Source organism: Rhinolophus sinicus, linkage group LG12, assembly GCF_036562045.2.
Source record: "Rhinolophus sinicus isolate RSC01 linkage group LG12, ASM3656204v1, whole genome shotgun sequence".
In the NCBI taxonomy this organism is placed as follows: domain Eukaryota; kingdom Metazoa; phylum Chordata; class Mammalia; order Chiroptera; family Rhinolophidae; genus Rhinolophus; species Rhinolophus sinicus.
The window spans coordinates 13,978,221-13,996,829 of record NC_133761.1 but is presented as its reverse complement, the minus strand read 5'-3'; positions in this window follow the sequence as shown (position 1 = coordinate 13,996,829).

Genomic DNA, 18,609 nt, shown 5'->3' with positions numbered 1-18,609 from the left:
TCTTCTAAGACCAAATCCATTCTTTTAAGAGCTGTTTCTTCCTTCCCTTTGGATCATTTATTTTACCCTGATACTACTTCTCCAATCATCCTGCCTGAAAAGATCCGAGGAGGAATGAAAGAATATCCTTAACTGTACATGGTGGTCCTATGTTAGTTGGAGCGTATCTGAATGAATGTTAGTTGGAGCAGAGTATGAATGATGACCGTATCTCATGTTTATAAACTATATAGGATACTTGTGTCAGTCTGTCAGCATTCAATCAATTGTAACGCAGCAACAATTCTAATGTGCTTACTCCCTATCACCTCATGTGTGTTTCTGCAAAATATGTATTGGCTAATGCACAGGTATTTTAAATTTACATATATATTATGAAATATACCTTTTTTGCCCCTTCTTCTGCCTCCCCCCATTCTGATTCAAGCCGTTGTTTCTCAGTCTAGTTGTGTAGGACATGGCTCTCTGGCCCATGCTGGTAATATGAGCCTTGCGCTCCCACCGGCTGAGGCAGTCAGTCACCAGTGGTTGGCTCACAGCAGCTAAGGCCAACCTCCGGCTGCTCACGGCAGCCACCTTGATGGAGAGCCGTTGTTCACAATCTTAGCTGTAGAGGGTGCAGCTCACTGGTCCATGTGGGGGTCGAACCCGCGACCTCTGCGTGAGGAGCACGGAGCTCCAACCATCTGAGCTACTGGGCTGGGCCCTTTTTGTTTTGTTTTGTTTTGTTTTGTTTTGTTTTATTTTGTTTTGTTTCTAGCACAGTGGTATTAAGATCCATCCATTGGATGGTGATCCTTTCCCACATTATGTCTGTCTGTTCTCCCGGTGACAGACAATCTGATAACCTCCACCAGTCATACTCATATGTGTTCCCATTCAGGTGACAGTGTCTTTGACCTATGGATCTGGGAGTGGACATTCTGAGTCACAAGGTAAATGTCTATGTACTTCATCTACAAGTTCTGACAATTAAGTTCGCGAACTTGTTGCTAACCGTTTTTGATAGGAGAGGGATTATTCGTTATGAATTTGTATGAACTGGACAAACAGTTAACCAAGTTTACTATTTGGAAGTGCTGAAAAGGCTGCGTGAAAAAGTTAGATGACCTGAACTTTTCACCAACAATTCATGGCTCTTGCATCACGACAATGCACCAGCTCCCAGGGAGCTGTCTGTGAGGGAGTTTTTAGCCAGTAAACAAATAACTGTATTGGAACACCCTCCCTACTCACCTGATCTGGCCCCCAATGACTTCTTTCTTTACCCAAAGATAAAGGACATATTGAAAGGAAGACATTTTGATGACATTCAGGACATCAAGGGTAATACAATGACAGCTCTGATGGCCATTCCAGAAAAAGAGTTCAAAAATTGCTTTGAAGGGTGGACTAGGCGCTGGCGTCAGTGCATAGCTTCCCAAGGGGAGTACTTCGTAGGTGACCGTAGTGATATTCAGCAATGAGGTACGCAACACTTTTTCTAGGATGAGTTCATGAACTTAATCGTCAGCCCTCATAAGCTGTGCCGCCTTGCATTCAGAATGGCTGCAGTCGTCTTTCACTTAAACTAGAAGGCCTCAAAGACTCCTGTATCCTCACCATGCCGCGGTTTTAGTCAGCTTTCTGATTTCTGTTTGCTGTGTGTCTGACTATTGTCAAAAATTCATTGTTCTTTAGGGACAGTTTTAGGAGCATAAAGCTAAAAGTCATTAAAAAGGAAAAGCATGGCAAAGTTCTGCGGTTTGTCTATGTATTTATCTTTGAAATATAATTTAGAAGTTAGCTGATGGTCATATCGCTGCAAATTGATAAATTTATTTGCATCAATAACTAAAGTGAAACATTTCTTTATAGAAAGTAAATCTGGGATCAAAACATTGGTGAGACAAGGAGGACGGACTTTGCCAGGTAAATTATGTAGTGGATAATTTCCACAAACTGAATGGGTTCAATTGTAGTGCCAAGGTTTTGAGGAAAATATATTTAAGCCACATGATAAGACAGAAATTATTTTTATTAAAAATCAGTTTTGTCAAAAACATATTGAAAATGGCAATATTTTGATTTTCTCAAACTTTTCTGAGGATATTGGGTTAAACAAGGTGCCACTGAGTCAAAGACCAACTGTCATTTAACAAGACTTGGTAAACCTTTTTGGTATATTTCCCAGAAACTGAGAAAGTGAATGACTTTCATTACTGCATAACAAATCATAGGTCAGGTATTTTCCAATTCTTGGCTTTCAACAAAATTAAAGGAGGAAATAACTAACTTGTCAGTTGAGAGACTATTAAAAATAATTTTAGATGCTAGGTGACTATGAATTTTGGCACATAACTTGGAAAAAATTCAAAGGAATGGCTGATATTGCAATAGAAATGTTCTTATATCTCATTCAGCTTATTGTAAGACAAATTTTCTCAGAGATTACATCTATAAAAATGAAAAATAGGAGTAGAAGTGATACTGAAAACTTTCATTCTAGTGACAAGTAATATCCACAGACACAACAGACAAAAAAATCTCTCTAAGAGATAAACTTCCAAAAATTAACTTATTGTTTGATGAGTTTCAAAATTTCAATAGTTTTGTTCTTCTGTTTAATTGTAGAACTAATGGTTATTATAATTATGACAGAATCCAGATGTTTATTTTAAATTTCTATAAATATTTTTATTGATAAGTATAAGTATGATAAGGCGACCTGTTAAATGTAAAAATATATTATGCTTGGATTGTGTGTGTGTGTGTGTGTGTGTGTGTGTGTGTGTATTTATTGGAATGGGAAAAAAGATTCAAGGAGAAAAGACATGAGATAAATATCCTAACTGTTAAGGAAGAGCTTGTTCATGTGTTTTTTAAATGTATGAAGGCAAATGCCTATCGTTATGACGTTTAGATTTACTGAATACATTCAAAAGGATTATATAACCATATTATTTTAAAATATCAATATTTATACAATACCCAAAACCACAGACATCATACCCATTTAATCAATCTACGTTTTCTGCATGTCAGGGCAAATAGAAGTAAAAACATCTCAAAGACCACCTGCATAAGTCTCATGGGTGGTAGGAAGCAGGAAAGGCATTTGAAGCTAGATTTTTAACTCCTGATTATAAAACTTTGTGTCTGTTGTAATTCAATGGAAGGAAGATTATTTGGCAGTCGGAAGCATATTATTTATTTGTTTGTTTGTTTGTTTGTTTGTTTATTTATTTCACCAACTAACTCAGAACTTGCAGACTGGCAAGAATGGAATCAACATGCCCAGGAAACTGGGAAAAGGCTGTCAGAGTCACCAAATTATACACATTCTTCTGCCTAGCACAGTGCCTGCCACATATTACTAAATATGTAGGCCATCAGAGCTGTCATTGTGTTACCCTTGGTGTCCTCAATGTCATAGTATTAATCAAAGTTTGTTGAATGAATGGATGAGTAAAGAGTCTGGGGCTTTTCCCATTAATTACTAAAATTTCCTTGAAGACAAGTCTTTCACCTTATGATTGTGTTTTTAGATATAGGGTCATTTCAGGGATTACAGCAAAGCTTGTTGTGTGTTAAATTTCAATAATGATAAAACACACACACACACAAAACCGAACAAACGAATAACAGCAAGAAGAATTCCTGACGCCTTTTTGCCAGACTGAAACGTAGTTTTAAATCCAGTCTTGTGTCAGAATTAAAGGTTGTAACTTAAGCGAATAATATTAAAATACTAAATGTAAGCTATGTCCACACTATATTCAGAACAGGATCAACTCAGTTCTTAAATAATTCAAGACATATTATATTCTTACCTAGTTTAATTGACAAGAGGAATTTACTACCAACTCTTGTTTATTTATGATAAATGAAAATGGCCAGATGTTATTGAAATCAATGCATAATCACAAAATAATTTATGCCATATACCTGTACATCTACTTATTTCTTATCCTTCACTTCTTTTTATTCTACTTTTTCTTTTCTAAGCCAAAATATTGGGTTGAGTGTTAGCTACTTTAATTTCTCAGGACCATGTTTGGAATTAGGAAGGTCTTAGACAGAAATGGATTTGCCATGAAGATACTGAAACTGGAGTTTTAGGGGTCCTCACTTACATGGGATCTTTCCAAGATCCTGGCATGATCCCTGGAAATATTTTTACATGGTTTTATATTTTTATATAAAATTTGAAAAAAATTAAGATATAGTTAACTGCAATTTGAGTTCAATAGGTTATGTGATTTGCAATCTCTTCCAGTTGTTGTTAAGTTATTGCTAGCCATCTTATTGTAGGAATGGTTTCCTAGAATATTCCTACCAACAATTTTTCTGACTCACTCAGACTCCTGTCTCAAAGGTGCCAGAAATGATATTGCATTATAAATGCGTCCGTGGCATCTGGTTTGGGAGTATGTATATAGTGGAGAAGATGCAAAATTTCAAATAGAGAGAGCCAGAAGCTGGTCTGTGGAAGATTCTTCTGTATCTTACAGCTTGTATACAAAGACACTGGTTAGAGGTGTCCTCAAATTTGACAACATAGGAAAGGTTTATATGAGAGAACTAATGATGGGTTGTGAAACTGAAATTTTTCTGCATAATAAACTATACACAATACAAAAGTTTTGATCAACCTTCAAGAGGAAAGACTGAATTGTCTTTCTCATTTCTCTGTAGACAATAATGTTACAAAATTGTTGTCAAATGAAGAGTCAATCAAGACGATGCAGCCAAAATAGTTAGGACAATAAGTATCATAGAAATGCACTAGGCAGTTAATTCACAAAAATATTTAATTATCTTCTGTTTTGTGATGTCTGTGGTATTTGTCATCCTTTGAAAATTAGTAATTTGTTCTTATTGTAAATAAATATTTCCTTTTATATCTAACTTTGTGTTCATAATTTTGAATTTGTTTTTCTTATAAAAGGCCCCCAAGTTGATACACATCAGGCCTCATAAAACCTATATTTATCCCTGACCTTAGATATTACTTGGTGCAACACACGTATTATATAAATGAGATAACAGGCCCAGAATTTTTCTTTTTCTTTTTTAATTCTTGGAATCACATGTTAAGGGCAGGATTGTTATAACAATCAAGGCTTCTGAGCAGTGAGTTAAATCTCTCTCCATTAATTTATGGACAGAATCATTGAAGTTTTCTCTGTACATGAATCTACGCCTCAAATTTTAGCTGAGAAAATTGTAGAGCTGAACTGTGGGATACAAAGTCTGAAATAGGTTGATTGTGCAGAAAAAATATAAGCAGTGTATATGGCTGTCTTTGAGAAAGTCATTTGTCAAAGTGGCTAGCAATGAGGAGGGACCACTTTCGGATTCTGCCAATTCTTACCAGCCAGAAAGCCCCAAAAATCTTGGCTGAGGCTCTCTGAAACTTAGAGAGGCAAAGTTCAACAGCATTGGCGAATAACGTAGGAAATAACCAGATAATGTGAGACTCCTTTTGTTACTGATTAAAATGGCATGGCCCATGATCATATTCCATAAGGCTCAGTCCTCTGAATAACACACAAGGGAAGCCCGAGGATGTTTTGGAGCTTGGAGAGTAAGAGGGACGTTCATTAACTCAAGTCCATCATGGAAATTTCACCGCAAATGTGGTCTAGGAATCCATTTTAATTATATTCCATAACCATTTCTGCACAACTAAAATGAATGTGTGTTTGGGGACCTCCAGTGACTAACATTGTGCAGAGGGCAAATAAAAGATTGATTTTGTCTTCTAACAAGACAGAAACGTTGAATTTGACAGCCAAATAAATCAGCCTTTCTCGTACTGGTGAAGCCTAACTGGACCATAATAGAATCGAAACCCATAAGTAGTAGTGATTTACTGAGAAGGCTTACAGTAGCCTGCCGTTAAAGGCATGCTTTCCAGGCTAAGCAAAGACTTTATAGCAAGGGTCCTATACAGCCTTCTCAAATTTCAAAGGCCAATTGAAAGCACATTTAAATGCTAGGTCAGAAGCAGCCTCTGATGGAGGCAGGGCTGTCTAAACCTTGACTTTGAACTCAGGGAAAGACATGGGTGTTCAGTCTGTTTCTGTTGCTTTAAAGGCAAGTGGTCCCTTCATGCATCTCCATGTCACAAGTGTTCTCTGAGCACAGCGAGGCCTCCTCTTCCACCCTCGGCTCCAAGTTTTTCAAAACTCCTGCCTTTCTTTGAACTTCTAGAGTCCTCTGTCCTTGGTGTGGAAATTAGGACACTGAAAAGGAAAGAGAAAGCAAGTCTTAGTAGACGTGGTTTAAAAATCACATTTTTTATACTATGAATGTAAAGAATTATATTATGGAGTGGAGGCTGCAAACTGGCTGACTGTGGGCAAATTTAGATAGTAGGTGTGTTAGTGTTTGACTTGCAGATGATTTTTAAGGACAATTTGAACCAATGTTTAGAATCCTGAATTTGGTATAAAAACATGGATTTTCAGTTTCTCCAGAAATATTTAACAACACTGGGTCTCATTCTTGCAGGGCTACCATGAGCTTTTGCTGGACTGCTGGGTGGTAACCCAGGCATACACTCTGTAATATTACCCTGGCTCCTCAGAGCACCAGTTGCTAATTCAGGTCAGACTTGCAAGAGCCCAGTGAGGGGAAAGGGAAGGGAAGTGTCTGATCACTCCTCTGACCCTTTGAAGGAAGGAGGGAAGGAAGGAAAGTTGGTTGGGAGGGAGAGCATAAGACAAAAATGCCGTTCTAAGAAAGTTCAGGAAAGCTGATGGGAAGGCTTAGAAATGTGCCTGCCCCAAGGTGCCACTACTGTCAGGAAGGGGCCTTGTTTAGTTTCCTTGTAGTCGGCCAAGGCTGGGAGCCGCCCGGAGAGGTCTCTGATGGATTTCAGAGCTTAGCTGTCCGTCAGGGATTTGCGAGGGATTTTCCCATAGCCCATACCTTCATTTACTCCAGTTCTCCCACTGCTTATTGTTACTAAAGTTTGTATAGGATGCTGGCAGTTTAATTTTGCCACCTGTTTCCTGATTTCCCAGGCCATTGTTGGCATTGCATCGTCTTCTTTTCTTTCAAGCCTGAGGATTTTAAGGCCACTTTCACTATGTGCTTTTGTCCTTTAAGCTCCGAAAAACAAGTACTGGAACAATAAAGCCACAATGAAGCAAGAACAAACACTCAAACAAAAATACAGAGGTTGTATTTATATTGTAATGAAAGGTAATATTATTATGGTCATTGACAGATTCAGAAGCATATTCATTCATTCATCAAATATCAATTATCTTCATGTATCAGACATGTAGAACACACATTAGGGCTATCAACTTATCCCTGGCTGTACTTCTAGCCTGTTGGTTTGGAGAAATACCAAAGTAATAGACTTCACTGAGGTAACAGCATAAGGCCATAGTATTTATTTTTCAAATATGTCAACACCTAAGCAATTTAGCTACCAAAACATTGCCCATGCATGTCGACATTTCAGTTTCTTCTCTCCTTTCAGCAGAAATGTATCTTAGGCCTGTCTCCGGCATGGGGTCTTTTTTGTGCTGGGCACTTCCGTGGCTGGTGATGACATGAAATTTTATTTTTTTCCCTCAGGGAAGTTTCCATCCTCCTCATACCACTTTACCTTGTATTGGCTCCCTTCGTCCCTTATTGCTGGCTTTGTTCTTCAGCGCTTCCACATTCTTTCTAAACTATGTTAAATAATTGGCAGCTGGTGGGAGCCAGGGAGTAATAAGGTTTGTTTAGGTGATCCCAGGGTCTCTGGTATTTGTGGCTGGGGCATCGATCAATCCATGTGGTAGTAACATGATGGGAAACAGAGAAGAAAGACATCATGACTCGACTTCTGAATCCAGAGGGAAAAAAAGAAAATTACAACTCACCTGAATGTCCTAAAATCATTCGAAATTGTAAACACAGTTCAATTTTTAAATATGAATTTTTAAGCCCAGAAAATAATCAAATTATGGAATTTCATTTAATGTTAATTTTTTTCCCATCCTTTCAGCGTGGGAGTGAGGGTGTGGTCACTCTCTCTTTTCTATCTTGAACCCACTGACTACCCACAATTACCCCTCATCTAACTAAGGACTATATGGAGGAGATAAGGGGAAAGGAAACAGAATTAATTCTTGAATTGGTGCTGTCAGAGTATAACTTTGCCCTCTCTGGCTTTGTAGATGTGTGAAGCTCCTCTCTCGCTCCTCTCTCCTCTCTCCTCTTCTCTCTCTCTGCTTTTGTGGGCTCCTAAAGCGATCCTCCTTCTGAAAACTTCTGGGTGCAGCTCCTCCATTATGAGGGCAATGCCTTTTCCTTGGTGTGGCTTCTTTTCAGTTGTTGGTTCTTCAGAGACCCTCTCCACAGGCACTTTCATTTTTGGAAACCCATTATTCCTCTAGAAGATCTTCTTGGACAGAACTTCAAAAAAGGCTCTAGGCTAATTTTCTCTCCTTCAAGGTTACCAAACGGTCCATGGAAAGCGTGCAACACTTTCATATCACCTTTCAAAGGGAAGTGCAATTACTTTCCAGATGCATCTGACCAAAGCTTAGTTGGCAATGTAGCTTGCCCACCCACCTATCATGTCTATCAGACTCATCTGAAACTCTACAAGGAGACCTGGCAAGGGTTCTCTTCATAAGCGAAAGGTGAAATGGTGGCCCCACATGAGGCACAGATGGCAACAACTCTCCACTCTCTTGACCTTTTATACACTCAGTTTGGGACAGTTGTTATTGATGCAGGGACCAAGGTTTGAGAAACCAGCCTAGAATACTTACATTGAAAGTTTCCATTTTAGTTTGGCTCTTTGGAATTCTGTATCTGTTTATCTTGGTGCCTCCATTAAAACTTCAATGATATTTTCCTGTTATGCTACCTATAAAGCATTTGATGTGTTAGTAGTATCTTCTTCTCAGTTTTCTCAGCTATCATTTTGGGATAATATCTGCCTTGTGAGGAATGGATAAAGAATACATGTGAAGCATGAAGCACAATATTTAACACACAGGCGAAATTAACAAAAGTTAATATCCTATCTCCCATTTCTCTGCCCTCTCCCACTTAAATAGAAAGGCATTATATTTTGTTATAATAAAGACAGATTTGGAGACAAAGTTATTTTACAAAAATAATCAAAATTGCCTATATGTCATGTTTCAATGGTACCTTTCCTATAGAGTCATCTTTTAAAAAATATATGATATGAAGATATATAGTGTCAGGCATAGTGGTGGATACCTTTTCTAAATGCAGTGTTACTTAGTAATTATCAACAAAAATGCAATGAGTGTTTCAGCAAGGAAGTGAGAATTTGAGCACAATAAACCTAGATTTTTTTTCAACCTGTTGGTGTTTCCATCAAATCACTTCTTTTGAGTTTCCTTTTTTTCTTTTTGTTGGTCACATGAGTAGGCACAACACTGCTCACTTGATGGTCAGCTAAGTAGAATCCTATTTTATCCAGTCTGGAAAAAATTAATATTCATAAAATTAACATTCATAAATATTTATGAAGAGTAGTTGGAGTTTTTTCCATTTTCATTATATCTGGATCTATTTTTTGTAGTACTACGAAGAGATGAATACTTTCATGACAATTAAGCTCTTTCATGATCTAAAAATGAATAGCACACATGAATTGCTACTTGTTATTCTTGTATAACTGCAAACGTAGAAAGATTCCCTTTTACTCTAAGGAAAGCAAGAATTATTCTGTTTTGGAGGAGGAGGATACACTTTCATATTTATACCCAGATAGGAAAAAAAAAGATGAAACAGCTGTTTCATTAAATTACTTTCTTCTCAATGATTTACTATATTAATCATGGCTCTTTCAATATCTCCTTTTATATCCCCAAAGCATATAACTTTCTTATTTGAATGTTCCCTTATGCTACATTTTGATTTGGCCAAATTGATGAATTACAAATGAAGTTCACAAAAAAATTTATTACTCCCAATTAGCATTTTATTTCAGATTGAGACACACCAATTAATATTCTTTTTCCCCTTGTGAGTGTCTGAGAACTGACTGCTTCACCATTGTGTTTAATTTTAGTATAAAGAATAATGACTTGCATTATAAGACTCTGAAAGCTTCTCCAACTTGTTCTTGGTTCTAGAGAGTTGGTTTTTCGGTTTAGATTGAGGGTAATTTAATCCTTATATTTCATCACTACAGAAATCAAGCACTGTAAGCTGATTGATTTGAAAAGGACAGAGGTCAAAATATTAAGGATATATATACACACATAGCTAGGAAGCCCAAAATTGAAGAAATTTTAAAAAGTGAAAGGGTCTATCTACCAAAGGGAACATGGACCATGTCTACATGTCAGTAAAATATAGTCAATTTCATCAATACTTGAGTCAGGACAGATGATTAAGTAAAATAAATAAGGTGTTTTTGGTGTGATAAAAGCAAAGTTTAACTTGGGATATAGGAATACAGTTCAAGATTATATTTCTGGAATAACCAGAGCAGCAGGTCATTTTTTTTTTCTTTTGGGGTGATGTGGGAGGAAGATGATGGATTTGCCATTCAGTGCAATTCAACAAATGTTTATTTACCATCCATTATGTTCTACATTCTTTGCTCATCACTAGAGTTGTGTAATGTTTACATTAAATGCTTAACTTATGACTGAATTTTTAGTTTCAAACAAGTTGATTTTGTTTGAAGGGAGTAAGGGAATTCTGTCACCTGGGACAAAGATGTCGGGTATGGAATCACACTAAGACCCACTTTACTCCATCTGGACTCACATGGCTGTCCTCACGTGATCCAGATTCCCTGAGCAACTATAGAACTAGTGTCAACTTTTCCTTCCTATTGAAAGAAATGATGGCCTAAGTGTATTTTTGCTGGATAGCCTATGTGAGGTGACAGTGTATAGAAGAATTGATTGTTTTAGAATGATGCCAATAGTTAAGTACATAATCAACCATCGATGGAACCACATTTAAGGGGGAAGCTGGACTTCACTCCTTTCCTGTTTCCAAACATTCAAGACCATTTAATGGTCCGCAGTCTAAACATGCACATCAGAATTGATTCTTTTCTCCCCTAAGGACATCACAGTAATCTGATCTTTCCTGAGAACATTTTTCATTCATCTTTTTCTATGGACTCCCCTGGCCGTGTTGGAACAAAATTTGTTGCTTCTGTTGTGGCCTAGGCAGAGAAATTTAAACTTTGAGGATATGTATATCCTCTGTATCATCTGTTCTACTCTAGACAAAGCTATTTTCTTTTTTCTACCTGTACACACTCTTCGCGTACTTATTAGAGACAAAAATATTATGTCTCCTCTGGATTTATAGAGTTGATTCAGTCATGCCTCCTCCTCTATAAGAGCTCACAATATAATGTATGTTGGATACCTGCAAACAATAAAACAATACAACAAAACAGAAATAGATGCTCTAAGAGAGGTACACAGTGATTGGAGAGTGATGAATTTCCCCAAAGGGATCAAAAAAGCTTCCCACACAGATAGTATTTGTTTCTTTGGAAGGACGGTGCAGTTTCTTTCTTATCCTCTCCAGTTTTCAGGGGGTGCAGGTGTGGAAGGCACTGACCAGGTGGAAGACATTTCTAGTAGTAGGGGGAACTAAAGTGTTCAGGCGTAAGAAGTTACTGAGCACACTTTTCAGAAGTCTCAGGTGGCTGAAGGGCAGGAAGCAGGAGAGGATTTAGTTCAGGAGGCAGCTGGCAAGGTAGATTGGGACCACATTGTGATGGGTTTTTCCTGTGTTGGGTTAACAGTTCCTGAGAAGTAAAGAAAAGTGTCTGCTCCGGTGGCAATCTGAATGTTAAATTAGATCACTGAAGAACTAGAGGCAGGAAAACCATTAGTCCTTACAGGAGGGGATGAGGATGTTAATTAGGGGAGGATGAATGAAACAAGAAGAGAGATTTGTGACCCAATGGACTGGAAATCCGTGTTGTAAAGCAATGTTTTCTAGAAATAGTCAAGAAATTTAGACCATCCAATTCTGTGATGAAGTTGCTCTCCTTGAATCTTCACCTATGACAGTGCTGGGAGGGTGTCATCTTCCGGGAGACCTTGATTTACCCTGGAATATGAACCATTTTACCCTCATGTACAAATGTAGCAAAACACGGTATTTTTCTGTTTACATATGTATTGTTTGGGATACCTAATTGCAAATAACAACGTTATCTCTGGATAGTGGTTGCTAGATGTGAGGGGGTTTAGGAGAGGTTAAGGGGTAAGGAAGTACAAATTGGTAGTCACAAAATAGTCACGGGGACGTGAAATACAGTCAGGGGAATATAATCAATAATGTTGTAAAAACTATGTATGGTGTCGGATGGTGGGTACTAGATTTATCGGGGGAATCACTTCATAGATTATATAAATGCCTAACCACTGAGCTTTACACCTGAAAATAATATAAAATAATATTGAATGTCAACTCTAATTTGAAAATATATATATATATATAGGGTATAAAGTATAGCATAGGAAATCCAGTCAATGGTATTGTAATAATAGCTATGTATGGTGTCAGACAGGTAGTAGACTTGGGCTTATCACTTTGTGAGGGGTGTAAATGTCTAATCATTATGTTGTTTATACACCTGAAACTAATAATAATAATAATAAAATGTAATTTCTTAATGGCTGTTTAGAAGGTACAGAGACATGGACTCTGAAACAGTGAAACCAGGCACAATGCAGAACTGTGTGGCAGGGTCTTCTCAGAACCCCTGCTGCCCAGTTCCTTTCATTCAGGACAGAACGCAGGATATCCCACGAGCAGCCATTTCTGAAGAACTAAATGTGTCTGTTTCACGTTTGCTAAAGATCAGTTTCCGTGAGTGAAGCTTCTGTAGATCATCGCTCCATTCATTCCAAATGCAAGTCTCACGTGGTCGTATCTGGAAGGATGTAGGTCGTGTGTTGCATTTGCACTAAAAGAATGTTTTCTGAATTCTACCTCAGAAGAGCAGGGTTCATAATGTGAGAAATGATTAAAATATAGGGAGGCTGTTCAAAATATTGTTATATATTAGTAATCCATAAATACTATATATTAGTAAGTCACAATTGAACTATACATACTACACACACCAAAATTGATCATTGTTGGGCGATGCTGCTTTTTTACTTTTGGAAAAATTAAAGTGCCTTTTCTATGCATATCTTATTAAATGCAATACTTTTTGTATACATATTACTAATCAAATTTTGTTAGATTAGGCTGTGATAAAAATGACGTCCAGATCTCAGTGTCTTAAAATAACCAAGTTTTCTTTCTTACTTATGTTACATAATCTTTGTGGGTCATCTGTAATTCTATTACTGTTCCCTTTGCGATGGCTCTGATTCTCTCTAAAAGCTTGGATATGGCATATATCACTGCCTATTTCTTTGATCAAAAAAAGTGAAATTGTTAGACCTCATACAATTTGGGTAGGAAAACATAATCTTCTTATAGAAAGGACAGTGAATAATTGGCAATAATAATGTACTATTTTAATCTTTCTTCTTCATCATTTCAAATAGTTGTATCATAGCCTTACTTAAAAAAACACTGACCTTGTCCATAAGGAATACCCACCAAATTTGCATCCAACCATAGCAACCAGCTTAATTTTGTGATAATCTGCACCTTAGATTTTGATATGAATCTTTTTGAGACCCAAGAACAAAAAAATATTTGCCCATCTTTGTAGGCTACATATAAAGGCAGACAGAGCACTTCCATTTGGAAAGGGAAACAAATGGAAGGTATATATGAGTCACTGTTTCATAGCAATTGTCTACCTGGTATTATTCTCACAAGCCTTATAAAATTATATTCAGAAGGGATTGATCAACAAGCGGTGTTAAACTTTTTAAAGATATATGCTGTTGTTTGAAAAATGAATTAGTACAAGTGGAACTACATAGAAGTATTAAAATAAAATTAATGTAACAGCTTTTACCTCTGGAGTGTTTACTATTCCAGATACTGTCATTAATTTCATCTCAACTTTATGTTAAATGAGGAAATGAAAGTGTGACCAAAGTCGTGAGGCCAGGAGGTGAAGGACAAGAATCAGAAGTCAGTTCTGTGTAACAGTCGTTTTCCAATCATTAATTTCGGATATTCAACTTATATGTATGTATCCTGATTTTATATTACACTTCAAATCTGAATTTTAAAATGACATGAAATGGAGTGATTAATTAGGGTATGTGCTTAGTTAGGGTATAATTCATCTGGTGGGGGACTTTTGAACCCGTCTAATAGCTAAAATTCTTATATTCTGGCTAAGAAAGGAACTAAAAACAGAGCAGCAAACATTAGAAAAAGTCTTTAGACCTCACTCAAAAATGATCATCCATACATAGAATTGAATATGAAAATTCTGCCTAGTTGAGGGAGGCACTGCAGGATGAAAATATGATGGTCTCAGAACCACAGCTACCCTCTCCTCAAAGGTCACTCCATTCTGGAGAAGTGCACAGGGCGTATTGGCAGTGGTCTGGCGTCTGGGACTCCTGCTTTGTTCAAATTAAAACTTAGTGAGCCAGTGTTGGCAGAAGATAAGTGAATCATTTAGCATACAGATGCTATTGTAGAATCATTTGTATCTATAACACTCAGGCTTATGATGATTCAATAGAAACATGGAATCCCGGAGACTCTATTTAATATCTGTTCAAAGCCAAGAAGAAATGCCTCCGGGAAAGGCTTAGTTCCTTTAAGTTACCAGATCCTTAGACCCAAAATAGGAGAACTCAAGAGGTAGCAAACAATCTTAAAAGGGCCTTGTTAACAAGCTCTGTTGGCCTTCTTTATTATTTCTTAGTTGACTGCTTTACTGAAGTCAGTTGAATTTCCGTAGGAGCTCAGTTATGATTTGTATTATTTGCCCTTCAATCCAGGCATACCAATGTGGAACTCTGTCTAAGCCTGGGAGGAAATAAATTGATGAGGATCTCTTTTTTTCTCCCCAGTTTTATTGAGATAAAATTGATTGATAAAATTATAATATATTTAAAGTACACAAGGTGATGATTTGACATATGTACCTTGTGAATTGATTTTTACAATCAAGTTGATTAATACATCTGTCACCTCACATAGTTAACTTTTTTGAGGGAGGGAGAAAATACTTCAGATTTACTCTCTTAGCAAATTTTGAGTAATGCGATACAATATTATCAACTGTAGTCACCATGTTGTATATTAGATTCTCAGACCTTATTCACCTTATCACTGCAGGTTTGTACCCTTTGACCATCCTCTGCCCTTTTCTGCCACCCTCAGCTCTGGCAACCATCATTATATTCTCTGTTTCTGTGAGTTCAACTTGTTTCTTGTTTTAGATCGTACATACCGCTATAAATAACAACATAACAGTATTTGTATTTTTGTCTGGCTTATTTCGCTTAGCATAATGCCTTCCAGGTTCTTCCATATTGTTGCAAGTGGCAGAATTTCCTTCTTTTAAAGGGCTGAATAATATGCCATTGTGTGTGCGTGTTTATATTTATGTTATATCATATTATATTATATTTTTAAAAATCCCTTCATTCATCAGTAGAATGGGTGAGTGCAGGTATCTCTTCAAGATAGTGATTCAGTTTCCTTTAGATAAATGTCCAGAAGTGGGATTTACTGGTTCATATGACAGCTCTAGTTTTATGTTTTTGAGGAAACCCCATACTGTTTTCCATAAGGTGGGGATTCCTTTTGGTTAACTGCCACAAAGTCAAAGGGTTCAGACAAAAGCCAACTAAAATTTATTAAGAAATAAAATCTGTAGTCAATCTCAGCTGTGTGTGTGTGTGTGTGTGAGAGAGAGACAGAGAGACCAAGAATCCCATGACATTCTGAAGATAGATTGACAGCTGGTCTCTGAGGCTACTTAGATTATTTGGTTGGACAACAGTAGCCTTAATTTAATTCTCTCTGTCAGCCATGTAGCTTGACTCTGACATACCCATGGCCTCTGGAGTATTTTAGGGATTTCCAAGCATAATACTGAGACACATTTCTTCTTTGGGTTAAATCCTGCTTTCTGCCTACATGTGCGAGAAATAAAACCAATCAAGTTCAACCCACAGCAAAGTGCATTTACAACCTCTAAATATTTGACAGAGCAGGTAGGAAGGAGGTGAAACATGGATTCAGTGTTTGGGACCCAGATGTTGGGTTGACTATTGACAGCTTGGTGGGAATGGGCTCTGCCAGCTGGACTAGAATGCAAGGGTCTGTTGAATTGATTCCAAGTGTTGGTGGGGGAAGTACTTTCCTTTTTGGTTCTTGAGGCTATTCAAAGATGCCCTGAAGCTTTGTAGGGAACCCATTAATTTTCCTGGTTTCTCATTGATGCTTACAGTTTAAAAATGTCAAACTGCTCCTGAGAAAGGTTACCCACTGATAGGGAAATCAATATCCCCTTTCTTCCTCTGTCCCCATTTTGTCTTCTCTATAGGCCACATCTTTCAAGTATTTTTACTGATTCTTTAGTGTTAACCATTATATCTCTAATTACTTTGCTTATATTACTTCTTGATGTTTTAGTTTTAGAAATCATTTACTGGTTTCTACCACAGAAAATGGAAGCTTAGCTTTATTTTCTCCCTGTGCATTTCTTATACATGCACTTTTTCTGCCTTCTTACCTACCTGCCTCTTAATATAATTATGGTTTGTTTTAGTCAATTCAATAGTTCATATTTACATCAAAATAATGCTCCCCCTGAACTTGGGTTTGATCTCCTCAGTGAGTTCCATAATATGTACACAATTTTAGGAAGTGAGAGATCAGGTATATTTTTCTGCATTATATTGAATGGTAATTTTTTTCCTCTGAACACCTTTTTGTTTTTTCTTTAAGTTTTTTTGTTTGGTTTTTGCATTTAGTTTTCTATGTACTTAGCACAGTGCAAATCCAAATTAAACACTGGGTGTTCTACCACTTTCCATCCCTGACGGAATTTCTCCCAGAGCATTCTCTCTGCTTCTTTCTGGACTGGTTGTCCCTCGGCCTGATTCACAGCTCTCTGCACTTGCATTGTCCTCAGGGGTTTCTTTCATCTTCTTCCTGTGTTGGATCTACTTTGACCTCTAGAGATCATCTTGACAGATTCTTTATCCCTAAGTTAATCACTCCCAGGATGTGTCTTTGACCCAAACCTCAGGCTCACAGGCTTGACTGCAAGATTAGAAAAGCCTGTTTGTTTATTGAGTGGATCTCTGGAGCCCCATAAGACTTGTTTGCTGGGGTTCCCTTCATCCTCCTCTTTGAGAATGATACCTCTTTTCACAAATGTGCCCAGTGTTCCTCAAGTAAAGACTCTTTATCCTTTCTGGAGGATAAACCCCCAAAGAGTGGCCAGTTCTCTAGCTCTTGGCAATCAGAGACAAGATCTGGACATTTGTTCCTTAAACGGACTTTCTGTCAGTTCCCCTTATTATGCCACCCCCTTTATTTTCAATTTCAGAACTGTTGGCTGTTCCTAGTCTTGAGGGAATTCACGGCAATTAAGTTGGATTATGGCTTTTCTCACTTCTTTATTAAGATTTAATTTTCTTTGGATTCGCTAAGGCATTTACTATTAATCTATTTATTTTCCAACTCTAATACGTTGTTATCCTTTTCTCCTCATCTTTGTGGATTTATGTGTTAAAAAAATCCTTTACTGTCGTTTTAATGGAGTTTTGCAAGAGAACAAATGTAGATGAGTATATTTACTTTTCCATCTTTTCCTAGAAGCTCACCATATGTACATATTTTAAATGCACTCTTTTTCAAACAGTACAATTAAAACAGAGCATTTTAATCCTGCCTGCCTTCTCTCTCTTCATAAAACAAACTTCAAACCTGAACTGATGCATGACCACAAAGGAAATCCTCTCTTAAGATGCTTGTTATACTTGAAATATTTATTGTGCCGATATTAAGGTATTAATCATTTCAAACTATGTGTCTTTAATTATCAAGATTATTAAATGATCTCCCAAAATAATCACTTGGGGAGGCATTACAAAATGTCCTGCCAAGGGCATGCTGGATCTTTTAAAAGGGATTTTCCTGTATCCCTTGGAGAAAAGGGTGTCATATGTTATGTATTATATGGTGCTGAAGATGTGGAATGTATTGTTCTGTGAGGGAGTAAGTGCCATATCACTGGAAGTGCTCAGAGAGGCTGAGTAAGCATCTCTTAGGGATTCCAATGTGTTTATATGAGGTTAGAATAATTAAAGTCTAAGAATCCCTTCCAGTCTCGACACATCTATGAGCCTATGAATGTCAGTGAGCATTCCCCTCAAATCTGCATACTTGAACATTAAACATGTCCGTTAGTTTTATGTCCATTTTATGTACCACTTTGTCATTGGTGGCTAACATTTGTGATTGTTCATATAGAACTGTCAAGAAAGGGGAGGGGAGGGGAAAGATGAGTTTAGAATCTTGAAGACTTTCAGAAAAATAGCAGCAACAGTAGTGGTTGAGCTACAGTGGTTATAATGTTTTATTATAACTTTGGCTGAGGGTAGAAACGTTCAGGAGAAAAGATCATGAGGTCCAGAGTCCTCTTCAGAGAGGCCAGTCAGAACTTACCTTCTGAGTTCTCCTTCTCCCATCTAATGT